The sequence below is a fragment of the Capsicum annuum genome, chromosome 12 (assembly GCF_002878395.1).
Source record: "Capsicum annuum cultivar UCD-10X-F1 chromosome 12, UCD10Xv1.1, whole genome shotgun sequence".
Taxonomy (NCBI): Eukaryota; Viridiplantae; Streptophyta; class Magnoliopsida; order Solanales; family Solanaceae; genus Capsicum; species Capsicum annuum.
Genome location: NC_061122.1, coordinates 14,172,439 through 14,195,592, shown reverse-complemented (window position 1 = coordinate 14,195,592; position 23,154 = coordinate 14,172,439). Strand labels below are relative to the sequence as shown.

The window sequence follows — 23,154 nt, the reverse complement described above, 5'->3', positions numbered from 1 at the left end:
TTGAAGGCTTTCCTTTAATAAATTTCCTAACTATTGTGAGTTTACATTTTCTGCTAAATTAACAAAGTAATCTTGTGCACTGAAAAACACAGCTATCTTACCGAGATGTGTTACCATTAGTGGCTGAGTGAGCATCCTGAGTTAATTTATTTGGTGGATCTGGTGGGACAGGAGGTGTTTGAACCTTATTTTTCTCATTTAAGTCAACTGATGCCATCACAACGCTAGAGAGAAGTCAGAGAAAATAGTATACATTCTTAGTTTCTTTTTGTGGTTAACAAGATATTTTATTAATTACTTAATATGCGTCAGTACATATGAGTGGTAAGTTTGCAGGAAGGATTAGGGGGAGGGGAAATACTAGTTCTTGTAGTAGCTCGATTACGTTCTTATTTGATAAAAGATGCATTCACTAGAAACAAATAAACCCAAAACACCAGAAGAAAGATGCCAGAAGAGAACATGATAAGATATGAACTTTAGAAAGTTAATGCCGACTAAGGTTGATAAGGAGTTGCAATCAAGTAAAGGTCACCTTTTTTGCGAGCAACTATTCCAAATGATTCAGTTAAGTTCAAGTCTCTTGTCTTTATTCCAGTAGGGAATTTCCAATCGAAGTGATAAAGCAATTGAGCCAGCAGCAAATAAACATTAGCAAAACCAAATGATATTCCGCGACAAATCCTCTTACCACCACCAAAGGGAAGATATTCAAAATTATTACCAATAAAATCCACAGAACACTGCTCAAATATCTCTGGAATAAAACTTTCTGCGTCATCCCAATATTTAGGATCTCTTCCCAGTGCCCAAACATTGACTATGATTGTAGTCTTCACGGGAATATTATAGCAATTTATGCATGTCTCTTCCCTATATTCTCTCGGGACCAAAAGTGAAACTGGTGGGTGAAGTCACAAAACTTCTTTAATAACTAACTTTAAGCATTTCAGCTCCTCTATATCATTTATATCGAACATTACTTTGTCTCTAAAAACGTCTCGCACTTCTGCTTGAGCTTTGGTGAATATTCTTGGATTTTTAACATTTTCAACCATAGCCCATACAGTCGTTGCTGATGAAATTTCTGATCCGGCTGTAAACATGTCTTGTAATTTATGAGCCAATTTATTAAATTAAACAGCGCACATACTATTTTCATTGCATAATCTGACATTGAATATGTTTTTTCGGCAACAATTAACTTTTTTGACAAACTGACTTTTACACCAGACTTTTGAGATGGTAGTTCTCATAGAAAGTCACTCAAATTTGTTTATAATCCAAAAGTACATCACTCAAGCACTATTGATATTTCAATTGGGATGTTACGTAACCAATTCAAATGATTATTTATCGGAATCAATAGTTGAATAACTTTTGGGTTATAAAATAAAGTTGAGTGACTTCCTATAAGAACTATCCTTAGTTGAATGATCATCTGAGTTATTATTTCCATACTTTACACATCAAAATATTAGCATTCCAAATCAGAAATTCTTAGTGATTACTACATTTGTAGTTATGGAAGTACTCTATGGTTAAATACACAAGAACAAGCATAGTATTCAATACTTACAATAATAATAGCTTTGATATTATCGTTGGTGATAGGAAATTGAAGAGATCCATCCCTCTTATGTCTTAGTAGGACTTCAATTAGTGTAACACCCCGCAAAATCATCCATGCGTTAGCTCGTGGTAATATGCTCTTAGAGCTAAATGACTAGAATAGTGTCAAAGAGACTTAGTCTTATTTTTGGCTTCCAAAATGAGTAAAGTTTAAACCATATATAATTTTCCTAATTTCAAATTTTTATCATATGGGAAATTGAATGAGCTTTCCGTCGATATAAGATTCGCCCAAATCCGATACCCGGGTAAGAAGTTATGGCTAATTTAAGTTTTAATCGTAAAACACCGTCATTTTGGTGCTTGGCGTGTCGCAGAGTGGGCCTATTTAGCAATTGCCAAATTTCAGTAGCATAGTACGATTGTGGCGCGTTGCACTGAAGTTCCAAATGCCAACCAGTGGGACAATGCGATGGCTCCGTGTCGCGATGACCTTAAAAATCCCATTCATCAATTTCCAGTGAGCCCCGCAATCGTGGCACGTTGCGGTGGTCCATAAAATTGGGCTCCTAGTTATATTTTTATTCTGTCTCATTAAGGGTATATTGAGTATTTTTCACCCCCTTATCAGCTTAAACATGAGATTTTAATCTCAAATGACCTCATTATTAATATTTTCATTAGAAACCATCAAGAACACTCCTTAGGGTTTCAAACAAGAAAATCCAAACAACTCAAGATTCAACCATGGATTTTAGAAATTGATTGAAGATTTGGAATCCCCAAGTCGTGGGCATCAAGAATCATCCTTTAATTTTCTAAATAGAGGTACGTGGGGTTTATCCTAAAAACTACATGGGCTTATTAACACTAGAACATGATTTAAAGATTATCAAGCATGAATTTTAAAGGGGGTTTGGAACTTATGATTTAAATTTTGCATCTTGGGTGTGTTGATGATATTATTATTTTGGTCTTTAGGCCTTTCCCCCTTAAATTGATTTAAACTTATATGAATATGTATGATGTTGAAGATTTGATTGAGAGCATTATTATTGAAACCCCTCTCTTTGATGATTTAGAGTTGATGAACTTGTTGGGAATGATTTGAGATGCTTGTTTAATGTTTTGAAGGGGATATTTTCAATATCTAAGTATTTAACATGATTTTTATGATGATGAGAGGGATTTTATTGTTATGATTTCGTCCTTGTCTTAAAAAAAAAGAATTGCATATGATTGATATCTTTGACATGACCACCTTGTGTATTTGAAATGGTGAAAAGGAGAGTTTATTGCATATGTTTACATGAGCTTTAGGAAAGAGTTTCTTGAAATGATTTATTGATATGGTGGTCCTAGATTTATGTTTTGAAACAGAGATTATTATATGCTAATAATGGCTCAGAGATGTCACTTGCAATTCATTGGTATGACGATACCATATAAATGTATGCCATGAAAGAGTTAGAGTTTTCAGAGTATGTTTTCAGAGAATGCATATCTTAAAAAGTTAAAAATGGGCATAAAGAGAGTTAGGTGGTTGCCTGAAGAGGGCTAGAGTTCAAGTAACTCTTAGCCTAAAATTGTGATTTGTCGATCCGGGTATATTATTTTTACGATAGCGATGGCCATGTGGCGTAGCAGAGTCAGAGACTCCAACCCTTGCGGCACACTTGGGTTGGAGGCTTCCTCGCCGAGTCAATGACGGATCCTATATGGCCTGTGGAATTTCAGCGTTGTAGGGTATACCACCTAGCACAGAAGTAAAACAAAGAATGTCTCAGAGTTCAGATTATTTTCTTTTAGAGTCTTTCAGAAATGCCCATGAGATTTCTTACTATATAATATGTTTATGAACTATTTTTAAAATGGCTCTCATATGTGTTGAATATTATTTATTATTTTGGATTTGCTCTACATACCAGTACATCTGTATTGACTCCTATCTCCCAGGTTTGGAGGCTCAGTCTAAAGGTTCGGCTAATTAGTAGAGTATCCCAGAGAGAAGTGATCTGTGTAGTGGTGAGCCTTCTTTGTTCTAGAAGACCTGTTATTTTAGATTCTGTTATTCCATTGTTTTGGTCTACCGGGGGCCTTGTCCTAGCTTTCAGATAGTTGTCAAATTTTCATGTAGTAGAGATTTCGCAGACTGTTCCAGATGTTGTTTAGTTGAGTTCAAATTTTATTCCTTATTGTTAAACTAAATCCAGAGTATGACCATATTTCTATATCAAATTATATTTCTGCATCTCTTTTTATTATATGAATTATGTGCATGATTACCAGATAGAGTAGGACGCCCTAGTATTCATGGTTGAGATGTCCATCACGGTCAGGCCCTAGTTCGGGTCATGACAAACTTGGTATCAGAGCATGGTTTATGGTCCCAGGGTATCTGCAAAATTGCATCGGGTAGAATCTTGTTTATGGGTGTGTAACGCGCCACAGTTATAAGCAGGAGGCTACTAGGAGTTTAGGAATGTTTCCCCTCTTTGTAATTTAGTTTGTGTTTTGGAGTCTAATCTGTCCTTTAATCCCTGATCTCTTGCATTTTAGATAAACAATCATGCCTTCTCATCGTACTAATGATCAGAATGCTCAGACAGATGAGGTCCTTCCTACTCATGGGATGAGGACTCAAAATAGAGCTCAGACTCCGGAGATTGATAATACTCCGTAAGTCCCACTTACTCAGACCGGCCCACCTAGGGAAGCTAGAGCTCCCCAAATGGGGACTAACCGTACTCAGCCTCGTAAGAGAGAAGTATCTAATGTAGAATTTAGACAGTCCATTCACATTCTTGAACAGTTGGTAGCCACACAGACTCAACGATTGAAATATATTAGGTCTGCATCTGTTACGTTTGAGGCTACAAGAGTGGTCCAGTTCATGAGGATGAACCCGCCCAAGTTTATTGGTACCAAGTTGGAAGAGGATCTATAGGAGTTTGTGGATGAGATAGAAAAGATCTTTAAGGTGATGCATGTAGATGAGGTAGAGGGGGTTGAGTTAGCAGCTTACCAGCTTAAGGATGTAGCGAACCAATGGTATAACGAGTGGGAAGATTCAAAGAGTGAGCATGCCGAGCCCACAGTTTAGGCCGAGTTCATGGAAGCCTTCCTTAATCGGTTCTTTTCTCTCGAGTTGAGGGAGGCCAAACCTGAAGATGGGTATCCAAGAGTACACTCTGAAGTTCAACCAACTAGCCCGTTATGCTCCAGATATGACTAGTAACATGAGAGCCCGAATGAGGAAATTTGTATCCGGCCTTTCAGATGACTTAGTACTTGAATGTCAGGGAGCAATGTTGAACCAGGACATAGATTTTGCCAGACTGTCAGTCCACATGCAGTAAGTTGAGGAAAAGAAAAAGAAGATCACTGAATCCAGAGAGAAGGACAAATAGGCAAAGAGAGCCAAAATAGTAGACTAGAGCTACAGTCAGCAACAGAGTAGGAATTGGGGTAACAAATGGCAGAAGAAGAAGAATTGGGGTAATGTGCAGTCTGTAGCTAGTGCCCCGGTGACCAGACCCCAGCTGGACAGCGCACTCAAGATTTCCAGTATAGGCAGCGACTGAGGATGCAGGGTTCACAGTATCAAGGAAGTGTAGCTCGGACCTCTCAAACATACCTGCACTGTGAGAAATATGAGAAAAATTATCCAGAGAGATGTCAGTTTGGCACTATGGTGTGTTATTCATGCGGCTAGCCAGGCCATATCCAGAGAGAATGTCCGGCAGCAAAGGGTAATGTTGGTGGAGCCAAGTCACAGGTTAATTCTTCTGCACCACCACCGCCTCAAAAGGGTGCCACTTCAGCCGCCGAAATTGGCCACAATCGGTTGTATGCCTTAACCAACCGCCAAGAGGCAGAGGCCTTACCGGATGTAGTTACTGTTACATTGTAAATCTTTTTTCGTGATGTTTATGTGTTACTTGATCCCAGGTATACCCTGTCATATGTGACCCCTTATGTGGCTGTTGGTTTTGGGTTTGAACCCAATGTGATTGCTGAGCCTTTTTCTCTTTCCACTCTGGTGGGTGAATCTATGATGGCTAGGAGGGTGTATAGAAATTGTGTGGTGACTGTTTGTGGCCGGGATACAGTGGCAGACCTCGTAGGCCTAGACATGCTTTATTTTGATGCTATTCTAGGGATGGACTGGCTTCATTCGTGCTATGTCACATTAAATTATAGAACCCAAAGAGTCACATTTTCTTTTCCAAATGCATCGGTGAAAGAATGGGAGGGGTATTCTTTAGCACCTAGAGGGAACTTTCTATCTTATCTCAGAGCCCGTAAGCTTATTTCCAAAGGTTGTTTGTACCATCTTATTCGGGTTAAAGATTCTAATACCGAAAGTCCTTCCTTTTTGTCTATCCCGGTAGTAAATGAGTTCCCAGAAGTCTTTCCAGATGATCTCCCAGGAATACCTCCTGATAGGGAGATAGATTTTGGCATTGATTTATTTCTAGATACCCGTCCTATCTCTATTCCGTCATATAGAATGGCTCCAACAAGTTGAAAGAATTGAAAGAACAGCTAGCAGATCTTCTAGATAAAGGTTTTATCCGTCCTAGTATTTCTCCCTGGGGTGCACCTGTACTCTTCATGCAAAAGAAAGATGGTTCCCTTCGTATGTGCATAGATTACCGTCAGTTAAATAAGGTCACAATTAGAAATAAATATCTTCTTCCTAGGAATGATGATTTTTTTTACCAGCTTTAGGGTGCTAAATATTTTTTAAAGATAGACCTTCATTCGGGATATCATCAATTGAAGGTTAGGGAGTCAGATATTCTCAAAATAGCTTTTCGAACCAGATATGGTCATTATGAATTCTTATTCATATCCTTCGGGTTGACTAATGCCCCTGCAGCCTTCATGGATCTTATGAACAGGGTGTTCCGTCAGTTTCTAGATCTTTTTGTTATAGTTTTCATTGATGATATTCTGATTTATTCCAAGAGTGAGGAAGACCATGCCAATCACCTCCGAATCATCCTTCAGACTCTCAAAGATCATGAGTTGTATGCGAAATTTTTAAGTACGAATTCTGGCTTAATGCTATTACTTTCTTGGGGCATATCGTGTCTAGTGACGGGATTAAGGTTGATCCCTAGAAGATTGAGGCAGTGAGAAAATGGCCCAGAACCATGACTCCAACCAATATTCGGAGCTTCTTAGGTTTGGCAGGGTATTATAGAAGGTTTGTAGAGTTTTTCTTCCATAGTTGGACCACTTACTAAGTTGACTCAGAAAAAGGTAAAGTTCATGTGGTCTAACTCCTGTGAGAATAGTTTTGAGAAGTTAGAAGATAGGTTAACAACTGCTCCTATTTTGAATCTTTCGGAAGGTACGGAAGGGTTTGTTGTGTACTGTGATGCATCTCGTGTGGGACTTGGGTGTGTACTTATGCAGCATGGTAAGGTGGTGGCTGATGCATCCAGACAGTTGAAGGTGCATGAGCAAAATTACCCCATCCATGACTTGGAGTTAGAGGTTGTGGTGTTTGCACTTAAAATCTGGCAGCATTATCTTTATGGGGTGCATGTTGATATTTTCATTGACCATAAGAGTTTATAGTATGTTTTCTTGCAGAAAGAATTGAACCTCAGGCAACGATGCTGGATGGGATTGGTAAAGGATTAGGACATGACCCTACACTATTATTCGGGAAAGGCAAATGTGGTAGCTGACGCCTTTAGCAGGTTGTCTATGGGCAGTTTTTTCATGTTGAAGACGGGAAAAGAGAGATGGTGAAGGATATTCACCGACTAGCAAATCTTGGAGTGTGACTCTTAGATTTCGAAGATGGAGGGGTATGTTGTTCACCCAGGCTCTACCAAGATGTATCATGATCTAAAAACCATTTATTGGTGGAATAATATGAAGTGAGATGTGGCTAACTGTGTCGCCAAGTGTTTGAACTGTCAACAAGTTAAGGTAGAACATATGAGGCCTGGTGGTACTTCCCAAAAGATTGCCTTGCCCTTATGGAAATGGGAAATGATCAATATGGATTTTATTATGGGACTTTCGAGGTCCCGAAACCAGTATGATTCTATTTGGGTGATTGTTGATGGGCTGACAAGTCAGCACATTTTCTGCCTATGAGGACCAACTATTCGGGAGATGATTATGCCAAGCTTTACATTGAGGAGATAGTCCATTTGCATGGGGCACCTGTATCTATCATATTTGACAGAGGTACTCAACTCTCTTCACAGTTTTGAAGGACTTTTCAGAGGGGTTTAGGTACCCAAGTGAACCTGAGTACTGCTTTCTACCCTCAGACTGATGGGAAAGCTGAGCGCACCATTCAGACCCTTGAGGATATGTTGAGGGCTTGTGTAATTGACTTCAAAGGTAGATGGGTAGATCACTTGCCGTTAATGGAGTTCTCTTATAATAACAGCTACCATGCCAGTATTAAGATGGCTCCGTTTGAAGCTTTGTATGGGAGAAGATGTAGATCACTGGTAGGGTGGTATAAAGTGGGTGAGACTCAGTTGTTCGGGCCTGATCTTGTTCATCAGGCGATGGAGGACGTGAAAATTATTAGAGAATGACTTAAAACAGCCCAGAGTAGACAAAAATCCTATGCGGATGTTAGGATAAGAGACTTCGAGTTTGAGGTTGGTGATTAGGTGTTCCTTAAAATCTCCCCTATAAAGGGAGTTATGTGATTCGGGAAGAAAGGTAGCTGAGTCCTCGGTATATAGGGTCACACCAGATTTTGAGAAGGATAGGTGAAGTTGTGTATGTGTTAGAGTTGGTTCTGTTCATCTGGTATTTCACATATCCGTGTTGAAGAAATGTATTGGAGACCATTCATTAGTGTTGCCTGTAGAGGAGGTCAAGGTGACAGACTCCTTATCCTATGAAGAAGAGCCCGTGGAAGTTTTGGATTTCTAAGTTAGGAAACTGAGGAGCAAAGAAATAGCCTCGATTAAAGTGTTGTAGAAAAATCAAAAAGTTGAAGAAGCAACTTGGGAATCAGAAAATTACATGAGAGATAGATACCCAAACTTATTTAATCCGGTGAATGACGAAATGAAAAGTACAATCCTTGTCTTATTCTTTTGTGGCCTTAGTGTATCTTAAATCGTGCTTGTCTGTGTTCCGTGTCATCATTCGGGGACAAATGATCCCAAGGGGGGATAATGTAACACCCCGCAAAATCGTCCATGCATTAGTTCGTGGTAATATGCTTTTAGAGTTAAATGACTAGAATGGTGTCAAAGAGACTTAGTCTCATTTTTGGCTTCCAAAATGAGTAAAGTTTAAAAAATATATAATTTTCGTGATTTCAAATTTTTATTATATGGAAAATTGAATCAGCTTTCCGTTGATATAAGATTCGCCCAAATCCGATACCCGGGCAAGAAGTTATGGCTGATTTAAGTCCTAATCGTAAAACACCGTCATTTTGGTGCTTGGCGCGTCGCGGAGTGGGCCTATTTAGCAATTGTCAAATTCCAGTAGCATAGCGCGATTATGGCACGTCGCGCTAAGTTCCAAGTCCCAACTAGTGGGATAACGCGATGGCTCCGCGTCGCGGTGACCTTAAAAATTCCATTCATCAATTTCTAGTGAGCCACCACTAACGTGGCGTGTCACGGTGGTCCGTAAAATTGGGCTCCTAGTTGTATTTTTATTCCATCTCATTAAGGGTATATTGGGTATTTTCCACCCCCCTTATCAGCTTAAACATGGGATTTTAATCCCAAATGACCTGATTATTAATATTTTCATCAGAAACCATCAAGAACACTCCTTAGGGTTTCAAACAAGAAAATCCAAACAACTCAAGATTCAACCGTGGGTATTAAAAATTGATTGAAGATTTAGAATCCACAAGCCGTGGGCATCAAGAATCATCCTTTAATCTCCTAAATAGAGGTATGTGGGGTTTATCCTAAAACCTACATGGGCTTATCAACACTAGAACATGATTTAAAGATTATCCAGCATGAATTTTAAAGGGGTTTTGGAACTTATGGTTTAAATTTCACATCTTTGGTGTGTTGATGATAGTATTGTTTTGATCTTTAGGCCTTTCCCCCTTAAATTGATTTAAACTGATATGAATATGTATGATGTTGAAGATTTAATTGAGAGCATTATTATTGAAACCCCTCTTTTTGATGATTTAGAGTTGTTAAACTTGTTGGGAATGATTTGAGATGCTTGTTTAATGTTTTGAAGGGGATCTTTTCAATATCTAAGTATTTAACATGATTTTTATGATGATGAGAGGGAGTTTCTTGTTATGATTTCATTTTTGTCTTAAAAAGAAAGAATTGCATATGATTGATATCTTTGACATGACCACCTTGTGTAATTGAAATGGTGAAAAAGAGAGTTTCTTGCATATGTTTACATGAGCTTTAAGAAAGAGTTTCTTGAAATGATTTATTGATATTGTGGTCCTAGATTTACATTTTGAAACAGAGATTATTATATGCCAATAATGGCTCAGAGATGTGACTTCCAAATCAATGGTATGACGATACCATATAAATATATGCCATAACAGAGTTAGAGTTTTTAGAGTATGTTTTCAGAGAATGCATGTCTTAAAGAGTTAAAAATGGGCATAAAGAGAGTTAGGTGGTTACCTGAAGAGGGATAGAGTTCAAGTAACTCTTAGCCTAAAATCGTGATTTGCCGATCCGGGTATATTATTTTTATGCTGGCGATGGCCGTGTGGCGTAGCAGAGTCAGAGACTCCAACCCTTGCGGCACACTTGGGTTACAGGCTTCCCCGCCGAGTCAATGACGGATTCCATATGGCCCATGGAATTTCAGAGTTATAGGGTATACCACCTAGCGTGAAGTAAAACAAAGAATGTCTCAGAGTTCAGATGATTTTCTTTCAGAGTCTTTCAGAAATGCCCATGAGATTTCTTACTATATGATATGTTTATGAATTGTTTTTAAAATGGCTCTCATATATGTTGAATATAAATTATTATTTTGGATTTGCTCAGCGTACCAGTACATCTGTATTGACTCCCTACCTTCTAAGTACGGATGCTCAGGCTAAGGGTCCGGCTAATCAGTTGAGTATCCCAGAGAGAAGTGATCTGTACAGTGGTGAGCCTTTTTTATTCCAGAAGGCTGGTTATTTCAAATTATGTTATTCTGTTGTTTTGGTCTACTGGGGCCTTGTCCCAGCTTTCAGATAGTTGTCAGATTTTCATGTAGTAGAGATTTCGCAGACTGTTACAGATGCTGTTTAGTTGAGTTCGGATTTCATTTCTTATTGTTAAACTAAATCCAGAGTATGACCATGTTTCCATATCAAATTATATTTCTGCATCCCCTTTTAATATGTGAATGTTGTGCATGATTACCAAATAGAGTAGGACGTCTGGGCCTTCATGGTTCGGGATGTCCGTCACGGCCAGGCCCTAGTTCGGGTCGTGTCAATTAGGTCTTCACCTCCCAATACATCATCACTCTTGTGAGTTGAAAGATTCTTCTTGTGCTCGTTGATGACGTCCTCAACAATTGAATCTAACTTACGGTGGGAATCTAAAAGTTTTTGCTTTGCTCCAATGAGAGAATTATGAAGGGAAGATGTCAGCCACATCAGAGTCTCCTCCTAAGCGTAGCACTTCGCCAATTAGTTTAAAAAGTGTGTCTTGCTCTTTTAGTACTTTCCCAAATATTGATCTGCATATCATGGAACTTGTGAACCTAATAATCGTCTCTGTAAAATTAACTGGATCACCAAGTGATGAGGATGATTGGACAGAGTCAATGAGATGGACAACTTCATCATGTCTGATTGAACTAAATGATCGGACGTTCTTTGAACTAATACTTCCATCATCTAAATTTTACGCATCTGTCTCCAAAATTCACCTGTAGGATAAAAATTACATGTCAACCTAACAAAATAAATATTGAATGACGATAAATAAGACAACGAGGTTGAAATACATCAAAAGAGACATAACAATGTAATATGGTTAATTTGGTCAATTAATAACCGAGAAATTCAAATTTACGTCTCGTCCTAAACAAGACTCCATGTCTCCATCATTATATTGTGAATACCATAAATTGAGAAGGAAGGATCCTCATTTATTAGGAAGGTACATGTAATTTTATTTTTCTTTTGGTAAAGTAAATGCAGTCATGGAAAATGTACTTTTGTCCTTCAAGAAAAGGTAAATTCTAAGTATAGTGAAAAGCTATTAAGGCAAACGCCTAACACTGACCATAGGGGCTAAAGGCGATATCCAGTGGCAGATCCAGGATTTAAGAATAGTGGGTGCTTAAAAAATTTTAAAAAGAAAATCACCTGAATGCGGTTTGAACCCAGGACCTCCTTCCAATGAATCACCTTAAGATCAACCCAAATGTCAATGCACCCAGCCACCTTTTTGATATAGTGAGTGCTTTTATATATTTTATACCTATTTTGATATATTTTATACCTATTTTGATATATTTTCTATGTAATTATAACTATTTTGCATCGAGTTTAGTGGGTGCCGGAGCACCCCAAAATTGAACGTAGGTCCGCCCCTGGCGATATCCTTCCTATCATAATAGATAATGTCAAAGGCCAAGAGTCTAGGCCTATACGAAAGTGAGGTCATGTGTAATACCCCGGGAAATTTTTCGTTGAAATTTTTTGTGTAAACATGTTGGGTTCTATCTTCTAGAATGAATTATAAATTTTACATATGGAATGTCTTAGATGATGACCCACCAGTGCGTAGAGTAACAAATAAGCTTTCCAACGATATGTGGATCATCCAAAACGGACACCCGAACGACGAGTTATGAACATTCCGATCGAACCGTGAATAGTAGTGAACAGTAAAACATGCAGGAAAAAGTACTAAGGCCTGGTGTATTTTTGCTCCAACTTTAAATGATCATAAATCCTTGTACATAATTATCTGCATGATCTACTATATATCAATGGAAAGATCTGCGAGTCCTCTTTTCAATGAAATTGGTTTCATCCAATTTGTCTATCGAAGCAAAATGTTATGGTCGATCTACTTCAGCCTATCAAAAGCAAATTTTTGGGTCAACTTCAATTGATCAAAACTCCTCATACACAATGATATGGGTGAGATACTATATATCAACGGAAAGATATGAGAGTCCTATTTCTAATGAAATTGGTTTCATCCAATTTGGATATCGGAGTAAAACGTTATGATTGATCTATTTCAGACTATCAAAACAGTCCACCAAAGGACAGATTCGAGAATTATTTAATTTTTAGGGGCGTTTTGGTCATTCTTCCTCACCCAAAATCCGTCCAAACCCTATATTAAAGCCTATTAGAAGCATTATATGTTATATTTAATCAAATTCCCTCAAAAAGAAAAGCCTAAGCTCCTACATCCAACTTCAAGAACCTCCAAAGTTCACCATTAATTCTGCAAATTTATTCAAGATTCCAAGTGCCTAGTTCAAGAACTCCAAGAACTATCATTCAAAGGCATGATTAACATCTCAAAAATGAGTATCGATCTAAAGTTCATCATTCAAGATATGTGGGATTTTTTAACAAGAACTCTCTTTCGTTCTTGTGCCCAAAAGTAATTTTCTTTACAAAGGCATAATTTTTATTTGATTTTTATGAATTTGAAGCATGAACCCATATCTTATGATATTATTATGAAATGTTGATGTTTATGATTTTGAAAGATGAATTTACATGTGTAGAGATATAAAGCATGAATCTTGAATGATATTTATCATGATTTTGATATTTGGGTCATGAATCCCCATTGGAAATTGTGTTTTTTTTTTTGAGAAAGTGTGTGTTATAAGCACGTTGGTGTTGAATATTTGAGATATTTTGAATGATTTGACCTTTTGGTCTTAATGGAGTTGTTTTGAACTCGAGTGTGAAAGAAATCCACACCGTGGTTGATTTTGATAGATGGGAAGCATGATGGCTCCCGATGTATATTTATATATTACTGAAATTGTTTTGTTGTGGATTGTCTTTGAAATGATCTGAGCTAAGTCCAGGAGAAATCTTTAGCACCGAGTGGGATGTATAAAGCGACCTTACTTCCCTAGAACTACGTGCCCTCGTAGGAGTGAGCCTGAGGCTAATTTATATAGTGATCACTAGTTTGTGCGGATTTGATATCGATAGTCCTACTCTGATGGAAAGAATAGAATGGCTCTCCCCAACGTGGGTTGTACGTTGGACTCCATATAGCTCACATGGTTTATGTCGGTTGTAGGATCTCCCAGTGTGTGTGTGTTTCCTTGTGTCTATGGTGAATGGTGAAGTGATTTAAAAGTGGAATTGTGAAAGTTATTCTTTCGAAAGATTTAAATGATATTTACATTATGAGAATTGATATTCTTGATGAACTGAAAGTAATTGACAAATTATATGATGACTCACATGTGTTATTGTACTTATTTCATCCTCTCATGATTATGATGATTTTCTTCGGACTATGTGAGTCTTTCATACATACTGCATATTTCTTATAAATATTTATGATGATGATGTTTATACAACTGCATACACCCCAATATACTCGGTCCCTTTCCATGGTACTGACCCACATCTTTGGATGTGGGCTACATTTTTTCAGAATATAGGTTAAGGTGCTCAGTTCCAGGTTTGACAGTGATTCTTCGGGCACGCTGTTTTACATTCTCTGTTGTGGTGTGTCCTCATGTTCCGAGGACATGATGTCTGATGTTGGTTTCACAGAATTGTTTATATTTGATAACTGAGTATGAGTTAGTTGGGGCATGTCTTAATGGCTCGCTGGTTTTATTGATTTTTTTAGAGGCTTGTCAGACTAGTATAGATGTTGGGAGTTGACTAATAAGTCATATTTTGTTATCTTTCTGAAATTCTTTTATTCTTGGAAGATGATTACTCTGTTGATATTTGAGGGTTATTTATGAAAACCCCGTTGATTTGTTTTGAATTGAATGAAAATGGCTCAAAGGGTTAGCTTGGGGCTACTCATAGCTTCAAGCACCGTGTAACGCTCTGGGACCCATTTTTTGAGACGTTACAAGCTTGGTATCAGAGCCTAAGGTTTTAAGGTGTCCTAGAGAGTCTGACAAGCCGCGTTAAGTAGAGACTTAATCATCGATGTGTAGCGCGCCACATCTATGGGCAAGAGGCTATAAGACGTTTTAGCAAAAAGTGTGATTCTTTCTTTCAGAAGTCTATCGTACTTAAAGTGTCTCTCTCTGCTATTGATTCGTGCTCTCTTTATTAAAAAATATGCCTCCATGTCGAGCGAGAAGAAATAATGATGGTCAGCAACCTCAACCCGCTGACCCATTGAATGAAAATGTGTCTTATGCTTAATTTCGGGCAGCCTTTTAGGCACTGGCCCAAGCTGTTACTGCAAATGTTCAGGCCAACCCAGCCCCGGCTCCACAGCAGCAGGGAGGTGATTCAGCTGCTACCAGGATCCGTGACTTCATGCGGATGAATCCGCTGAAATTCTATGGGTCCAAGTCTGATGAGGATCCACAATTATTTTTAGAGGAGGTACGGAAGATTACTCAGGTGATGCATGTATCTGAGGAACATAGTGTGGAGTTGGCTGTGTATAGGTTGAAAGACCTTGCTTATGACTGGGTTGTTGCTTGGAGGAAAGGTAGAGGTGAGGGAGCTGTCCCTACAACTTCGCAAGAGTTCCAAGATGCATTTCTAGATAAGTTTTTCCCTTTGGAGATAAGAGAGGCAAAGGTGGAAGAGTTTATGAACCTGCGACAGGGCTCTATGACTATTAGGGAGTACCATCTAAAGTTCAATCAGTTGGCCAAGTATGCTCCTGACTTAGTAGCTGATAATCGGGCTAGTATGAGTAAGTTTGTGACTAGAGTGTCTAGTTATGTGGTTAAGGAGTGTAGGTCTGCTATGCTAAATAGTGAGATAAATCTTTCTAGGCTGATGACTCATACCCAACAGATTGAGGCAGACAAGATTAAGTAGAGAGATAGAATGAGAGGGAATAAGAGAGCTAGGTCCGAGCAGTATAGACAGGGTCAGACTAGATCATAGGGAGGGAGTCGCCCTCAGTATCAAGATCGTTCGTCTATGCCAGTACCGTCATCTTCTAGTGCTCTCGTGCCTAGAGGTAGGAAGGAGCAAGGTAGCAGGTCATATGCATCCAGGTCCCAGTACAGTGCTGGCAGTAAGCCAAATCGTCCCCTGTGTCCTAAGTGTGGTAGGGCTCATTCGGCTGAGTGTTGGGGTGAGAAGAGGGGTTGTTTTTGGTGTGGTGAAATGGGTTACAGAGTTAGAGATTGACCACAGGATGGACAAGGGCGTCGTGACTATCACCCTCAGACCTAGACTCAGACTGTTAGTGCTCCAGTTCTAGTGACTCGCCCAGCCTTAGCTCAGGGCGCCTCTTCTAGCAATGCTGGCGGGCAGCGCCAAAATAGATTCTATGCTTTACCATCCCGCCAGGAACAGGAGGACTCTCCCGATGTTGTTACTGGTATGCTTCATATATTTTAATTTGATGTGTATGCTTTGTTGGATCCTGGATCTAGTTTCTCATATGTTACACCTTTCATTCCTGTGAATTTTGAAATGAGTCCTGAGATTATTCCTGATCCTATCCTAGTTTCAACCCTAGTGGGTGATTCGATTGTTGCCCAGAAAGTGTATAAAAAATGTCATGTTACTGTTCTTCATAAAGTCTTGTTGGCTGATCTGATTGAGTTAGACATGGTAGATTTTGACGTGATTCTGGGTATGGACTGGCTGTTTTCTTCTTATGCCTCTATTGATTGTCGGACCCGAGTGGTCAAGTTTTAGTTTTGGGGTGCATCCGTGTTTGAGTGTCTGGGAATTCTGTGTTACCCAAGAGTCATTTTATCTCTTACCTCAAAGCTAGAAAGCTTATTTCCAATGGGTGTATTTACCATTTGGTTAGAGTCAAAGACACTAAGTCTGAGACTCCAACTCTCCAGTTTGTTAACGTCTTCAATGAATTTTCTGATGTATTTTTGGATGATCTCCCAGGGATACCTCCTAATAGAGAGATAAAGTTCGGGATTGATCTTCTTTCTAATACTCAACCCATTTTTATTCCTCCTTATCGTATAGCCCCTACAGAACTTAAGGAGTTGAAAGAGCAACTCAAAGATCTACTAGATAAGGATTTCATAAGGCCCAATGTTTCTCCTTGGGGTGCTCTTGTGTTGTTTGTGAGAAAGAAAGATGGCTCTTTGCGTATGTGCATTGATTACCGCCAACTGAATAAAGTCACCGTAAAAAATAAATACCCCCTTTCGAGAATAGATGATTTGTTTGACCAATTTCAAGGTGCAAGTTATTTCTCAAAGATAGACCTTCGTTCCAGCTATCATTAACTCAAAGTTAGGGAGTGTGACATCCCAAAAACCGCTTTTTGAACTCGTTATGGCCATTTTGAGTTTCTTGTTATGTCTTTCGGGTTAACTAATGCCCCAGCAGCTTTCATGGACCTCATGAATCGAGTGTTCATACCATATCTGGATATGTTTGTCATAGTGTTCATCGATGATATACTGGTGTACTCCCGTAGTGAGGATGAACATTCTGATCATCTCCGAACTGTCTTGCAAACCCTTAGAGATCACAAGTTTTTTGCCAAGATCAATAAGTGTGATTTTTGGCTAAGGTTAGTTTCTTTTCAGGGTCATATCATTTCTTTCGAGGGTATTAGAGTTGATCCTCAAAAGATCAAAGCTGTTAGAAATTAGCCTAGACCTATTTCTCCGACTGATATCCAAAGTTTCTTGGGTTTAGCTAGCTATTGCCGCTGTTTTGTTGAGGGTTTTTCCTCTATAGCGTCTCCTATGACTCGGTTGACCTAAAAGAAAGTGAAGTTCTTATGGTCCGAACTTGTGAGAAGAGTTTTCAAGAGTTGAAGACTCGACTCACTTCAGCCCCTGTTTTGACTTTACCTAATGGTGTTGATGGTTTTGTGGTGTACTGTGATGCTTCGAGAGTTGGGTTGGGTTGTGTATTGATGCAGAAAGTTAAGGTGATTGCTTATTCTTCTAGACAGTTGAAACCCCATGAGAAAAATTACCCCACCTATGACCTTGAGTTGGCTGCTGTTGTGTTTACTTTGAAAATCTGGAGACACTATTTGTATGGTGTCCATGTTATGTTTTCACTGATCATAAGAGTCTGCAGTATGTGTTTACCCAGAGGTAATTGAATCTTAGGCAGAGATGATGGTTAGAATTATTAAAGGACTATGATATGAGTGTGCTGTACCATCCGGGAAAGGCCAATGTTGTGGCGGATGCCCTAAGTAGAGTGTCCATGGGTAGTGTTTCGCATGTAGTAGAAGGTAAGAAAGAGCTGGCTCGTGATGTACATCGTTTGGCTAGATTGGGGGTTAGGTTGTTTTACTTTGCTGAAGGTAGTATAGGGGTTCAGAGTAGTTCCGAATCCTCCTTGGTTTCGGAAGTGAAGGAAAAGTAATACTTAGATGCTAGTTTGGTCAAACTGAAGGAGTCAGTCAAGGACCAAAAAGTAGAGGTTTTCTCCCAAGGGGGAGATGGTATGTTGAGATTGCAGGGTAGATTGTGTGCCCTGAATGTTGATGATCTGAGACACAGGATTATGGATGAAGTGCACGGGGTGCGATATTCTATTCATCCTAGTGCAACCAAGATGTACCGATACTTGCGGGAAATCTATTGGTGGGGTGGCATGAAGAAAGATATAGCAGCGTTTGTAGCTAAGTGTGCAACATGCCAACAGGTTAAGGTTGAACACCAAATACCTGGTGGTATGATGCAAGAGTTTAGTATTTCCACCTGGAAGTGGGAAGAGATAAATATGAACTTCGTGATTGGTTTACCTCCTTCTCGACACCATTATGATTCCATTTGGGTTGTGGTTGATAGGTTGACTAAGTTTGCTCATTTCTTGCCTGTTCATACTTCATATAATGCTGAAGATTACGCTAGATTGTATATCCAAGAGCTAGTCAGACTGCATGGAGTTCCCTTGTCTATCGTTTCGGATAGGGGTACTCAGTTCACTTCGCAATTTTAGAAAGCTTTTCAGAAGGGTCTTGGTACCCAAGTGCTTTTGAGTTCTGCTTTTCATCCGCAGACCGATGGTCAGACTGAGCGAACTATCCAGACCTTAGAGGATATGTTGAGAGCTTGTGCACTTGACTTTAAGGGAAGTTGGGATGATCACTTACCGTTGATAGAGTTTGCTTACAATAACAGTTTCCACTCTAGTGTTGGCATGGCTCCGTTTGAAGCCTTATATGGGAGGAAGTGTAGATCATCCATACGTTGGTTCGAGGTGGGTGAAGCGGCTGTGCGTGGTCCTTATTCGGTATTTGAGGCTATGGAAAAAGTTAAGTTGATTAGGGAAAGGTTGAAAATTGCGCAGAGTCGTCAGAAGTCATATGTGAATGTTAGAAGGAGAGACCTTGAGTTTGAAGTTGGTGACCTAGTGTATCTGAAAATTTCACCCATGAGGGGGGTGAAGAGATTCGAAAAGAAGGGGAAGCTTAGTCCCCGTTATGTTGGTCCTTACAAAATTCTTAGCCGTGTAGGTAAGGTAGCTTATGAGGTCGAGTTGCCTTCCGAGTTGTCCTCTGTTCATCCAATATTCCATGTTTCCATGCTTAGAAAGCATATTAGCGATGCTGTGGTAGTGGATTCCTCTGTGAGTGCTGACATTCAAGAAAATATTTCTTTTGATGAGATTCCTGTTGAGATTCTTGATTTCAGTGTCCGAAGACTAAGGAACAAAGAAGTTCCCTTGGCCAAGGTATTGTGGTGAAACCAATCTGTTGAGGGTGTAACTTGGGAAGCTGAGGTGGATATGCGATCCAAGTACCCACACCTATTTTCTGCGAACTCCGATCAAGCCGAAGGTACCTTTCTTTCCTAAATCATGCACTTTTGATAAAAGTTGCAGCAGTTCAGCTGTCATTTATTATGTGTTCAGCTGTAGTTTCTTGATAAAAGTTGCATTCGGAGTGAGAAACGATGTGGTGATGAGTCTAACGAATGGTTTCAGCTGTATGCTCTATTCCCTATCTAATCTTGGCATGTATAGCATCATTTGAGGAAGAATGTTTTCAAGGGGGGATGATGTAATACCCCAGGAAATTTTTCATTGAAATTTTATCGTAAACATGTTGGGTTCTATCTTCTAGAATGAATTATAAATTTTCCGTGCAGAATGTATTAGATTATGACCAATCATTATGTAGAGTATCGAATAAGATTTCCAACGATATATGGATCATCCAAAATGGACACCCGAGCGACGAATTATGAACATTCTGATCGAACCGTGAATAGTAGTGAACAGTAAAACGTGAAGGAAAAAGTACTGAGGCCTGGTGTATTTTTGCTCCAACTTTAAATGATCATAACTCCTTGTACATAATGATCTGGGTGATCTACTATATATCAATGGAAAGCTATGCGAGTCCTCTTTCCAATGAAATTGGTTTCATCCAATTTGCCTATCGGAGCAAAAATTTATGGTCGATCTACTTCAGCCTATCAAAAGCAAATTTTTGGGTCAACTTCAAACGATCATAACTTCTTGTACACAATGATATGGGTGAGATACTATTTATCAACGGAAAGATATGAGAGTCCTATTTCTAATGAAATTGGTTTCATCCAATTTGGATATCGGAGTAAAACGTTATGGTTGATCTACTTTAGACTATCAAAACAGTCCACCAAAGGACAGATTCAAGAATTATTTAATTTTTAGGGGCGTTTTGGTCATTCCCCCTCACCCAAAATCCGTCCAAACCCTATATTAAAGCCTATTAGAAGCATTATATGTTATATTTCATTAAATTCCCTCAAAAAGAAAAGCCTAAGCTCCTACATCCAACTTCAAGAACCTCCAAAGTCCACCATTAATTCTGCAAATTTATTCAAGATTCCAAGTTCCTAGTTCAAGAACTCCAAGAACCATCATTCAAAGTCATGATTAATATCTCAAAAATGAGTATCGATCTAAAGTTCATCATTCAAGGTATGTGGAGTTTTTCACAAGAACTCTTTTTCGTTCTTGTGCCCAAAAGTAATTTTCTTTACAAAGGCATGATTTTTATTTGATTTTTATGAATTTGAAGAATGAACCTATATCTTATGATGATTATTATGAAATCTTGATGTTTATGATTTTGAAAGATGAATTTACATGTGTAGAGATATAAAGCATGAATCTGGAACGATATTTATCATGATTTTGATATTTGAGTCGTGAAGCCCCATTGGAAATTGTGTTTTTTTTGAGAAAGTGTGTGTTATAAGCACGTTGATGTTGAATATTTGAGATATTTTGAATGATTTGACCTTTTGGTCTTAATGGAGTTGTTTTGAACTCGAGTGTGAAAGAAATCTGCAACGTGGTTGATTTTGATAGATGGGAAGCATGATGGCTCCCGATATTACTGAAATTGTTTTGTTGTGGATTGTCTTTGAAATGATCTCAGCTAAGTCCGGGAGAAATCTTTAGCACTGAGTGGGAGGTATAAAGCGACCTCATTTCCCTAAAACTACGTGCCCCCGTAGGAGTGAGCCTGAGGCTGATTTATATAGTGATCACTAGTTTGTGTGGATTTGATATCGATAGTCCTACTCTAATGGCAAGAATAGGACGGATCTCCCCAACGTGGGTTGTACGTTGGACTCCATGTAGCTCACATGGTTTATGTCAGTTGTAGGATCTCCCAGTGTGTGTGTGTTTCCTTGTGTCTATGGTGAATGGTGAAGTGATTTGAAAGTGGAATTGTGAAAGTTATTCTTTCGAAAGATTTAAATGATATTTACATTATGAGAATTGATATTCTTGATAAACTGAAAGTAATTGACAAATTATATGATGACTCACATGTTTTATTGTACTTATTTCATCCTCTCATGATTATGACGATTTTCTTCGGGCTATGTGAGTCTTTCATACATCCTGCATATTTCTTATAAATATTTATGATGATGATGTTTATACAACTGCATACACCCCTATATACTCGGTCCCTTTCCATGGTACTGACCCATATCTTCGGATGTGGGCTGCATTTTCTCGAAATGTAGGTTCAGGTGCTCAGTTTCAGGTTCGACAGTGATTCTTCAGGCACGCTATTCTACATCCTCTATTGTGGTGAGTCCTCATGTTCCGAGGACGTGATGTCTGATGTTGGTTTCACAGAATTGTTTATATTTGATAGCTGAGTATGAGTCAGTTGGGGCATGTCTCAATGGCTCGCTGGTTTTATTGATTTTCTTAGAGGCTTGTCAGACTAGTATAGTTGTTGGGAGTTGACTAATAAGTCGTATTTTGTTATCTTTCTGAAATTCTTTTATTCTTGGATGATGATTACTCTGTTGATATTTGAGGGTTATTTATGGAAATCTCGTTGATTTGTGTTGAACTGAATGAAAATGGCTCAAAGGGTTAGCTTGGGGCTACTCGTAGCCTCAAGCACCGTGTGACGCTCCGGGACCCGTTTTCCGGAGCGTTACATCATTAGTTTTCAGTACTTGTTTAGCCGTCTCAGAAGAAGTAATAACAACTACAGAAACTTCACCAAGCTGAAGATGCATGAGCGGTCCATATTTTTTGGATAAATCTGTAAGGACGCAGTGTGCAACTCCATCAGCCATGTGATGCATGCTTCCAATAAAAGGAAGTTTCCATGGACCTGGAGGCAATTTTTTGGTTTGGTTATTGGATTTCTTCCATTTCCTTAACAAAAAAGGAAGGTTAGAAAAAGAAAGATGGAAGTCAAGCTAAAGAATTGCATTTTGGGAGAGTTAGTAATGTGTATGTGTTTTGTGATTCTTCAAAGCGTTGTATTTATAGTGGTGAGATACAAACAACCAGTTTTTTCATCTTTTTAATGTAAATAACTGTCAAGATCATGTTGATGTTACCTTAAAATCATATTTCCTTAGTTTCATTCTATATAAATATATTGAATATAGAGTTTAAAAAATAAAGAAACACTTATAAATTTTATGATGTTAAATTGATGATGTGTATGTTAATATTAAAATGTGTACATATATATACACACATATCGTTAAGAGATTATACACCTTATATGTATTAGCTTGCCAATCCTTTCAGCTATTAAATGGGACTTTTTATTCACACACCCTACAATCTCCTCCTTAAACTAATTTTCATGTGATCCATCACCATAATCCATGGGTTACTAAGATTCATTGTATGTCATTCACATCGTTAAGAAAGCAGTTGATTTTTCCACAACGAACTTTGAATCTTAGGTTCTATTTGGCCATGAAAATCATAATTTTCTGGAGTTGGAGTTGTGTTTGGCTATGGATATACATTAAAAGTTGTAAAGTTATTTTTGAAATTTTGTGAGAGAAGTACAAGTGAAAAAAGTGAAAACAAGTAAAACTTGTTTTCACTTTTTCAAATATAATTCCAAAATTGTATTTAGAATTTTCATGGTCAAACTATCTTGTTTTCATTCTTTTCACTAAAATAAAATAATTTTTCAAAAGAAAAAAAATAATTTTCAGAGCTAAACAGCTACTTAGTATCAAACATGCCAACTG

General features: G+C 38.5%; 1 pseudogene; it reads right to left on the bottom strand.

The window, feature by feature from the left end:
- Positions 1 to 497: 497 nt before the first annotated feature.
- On the bottom strand, positions 498 to 22,370 carry LOC107850009 (annotated as a pseudogene).
- Positions 22,371 to 23,154: the final 784 nt, after the last annotated feature.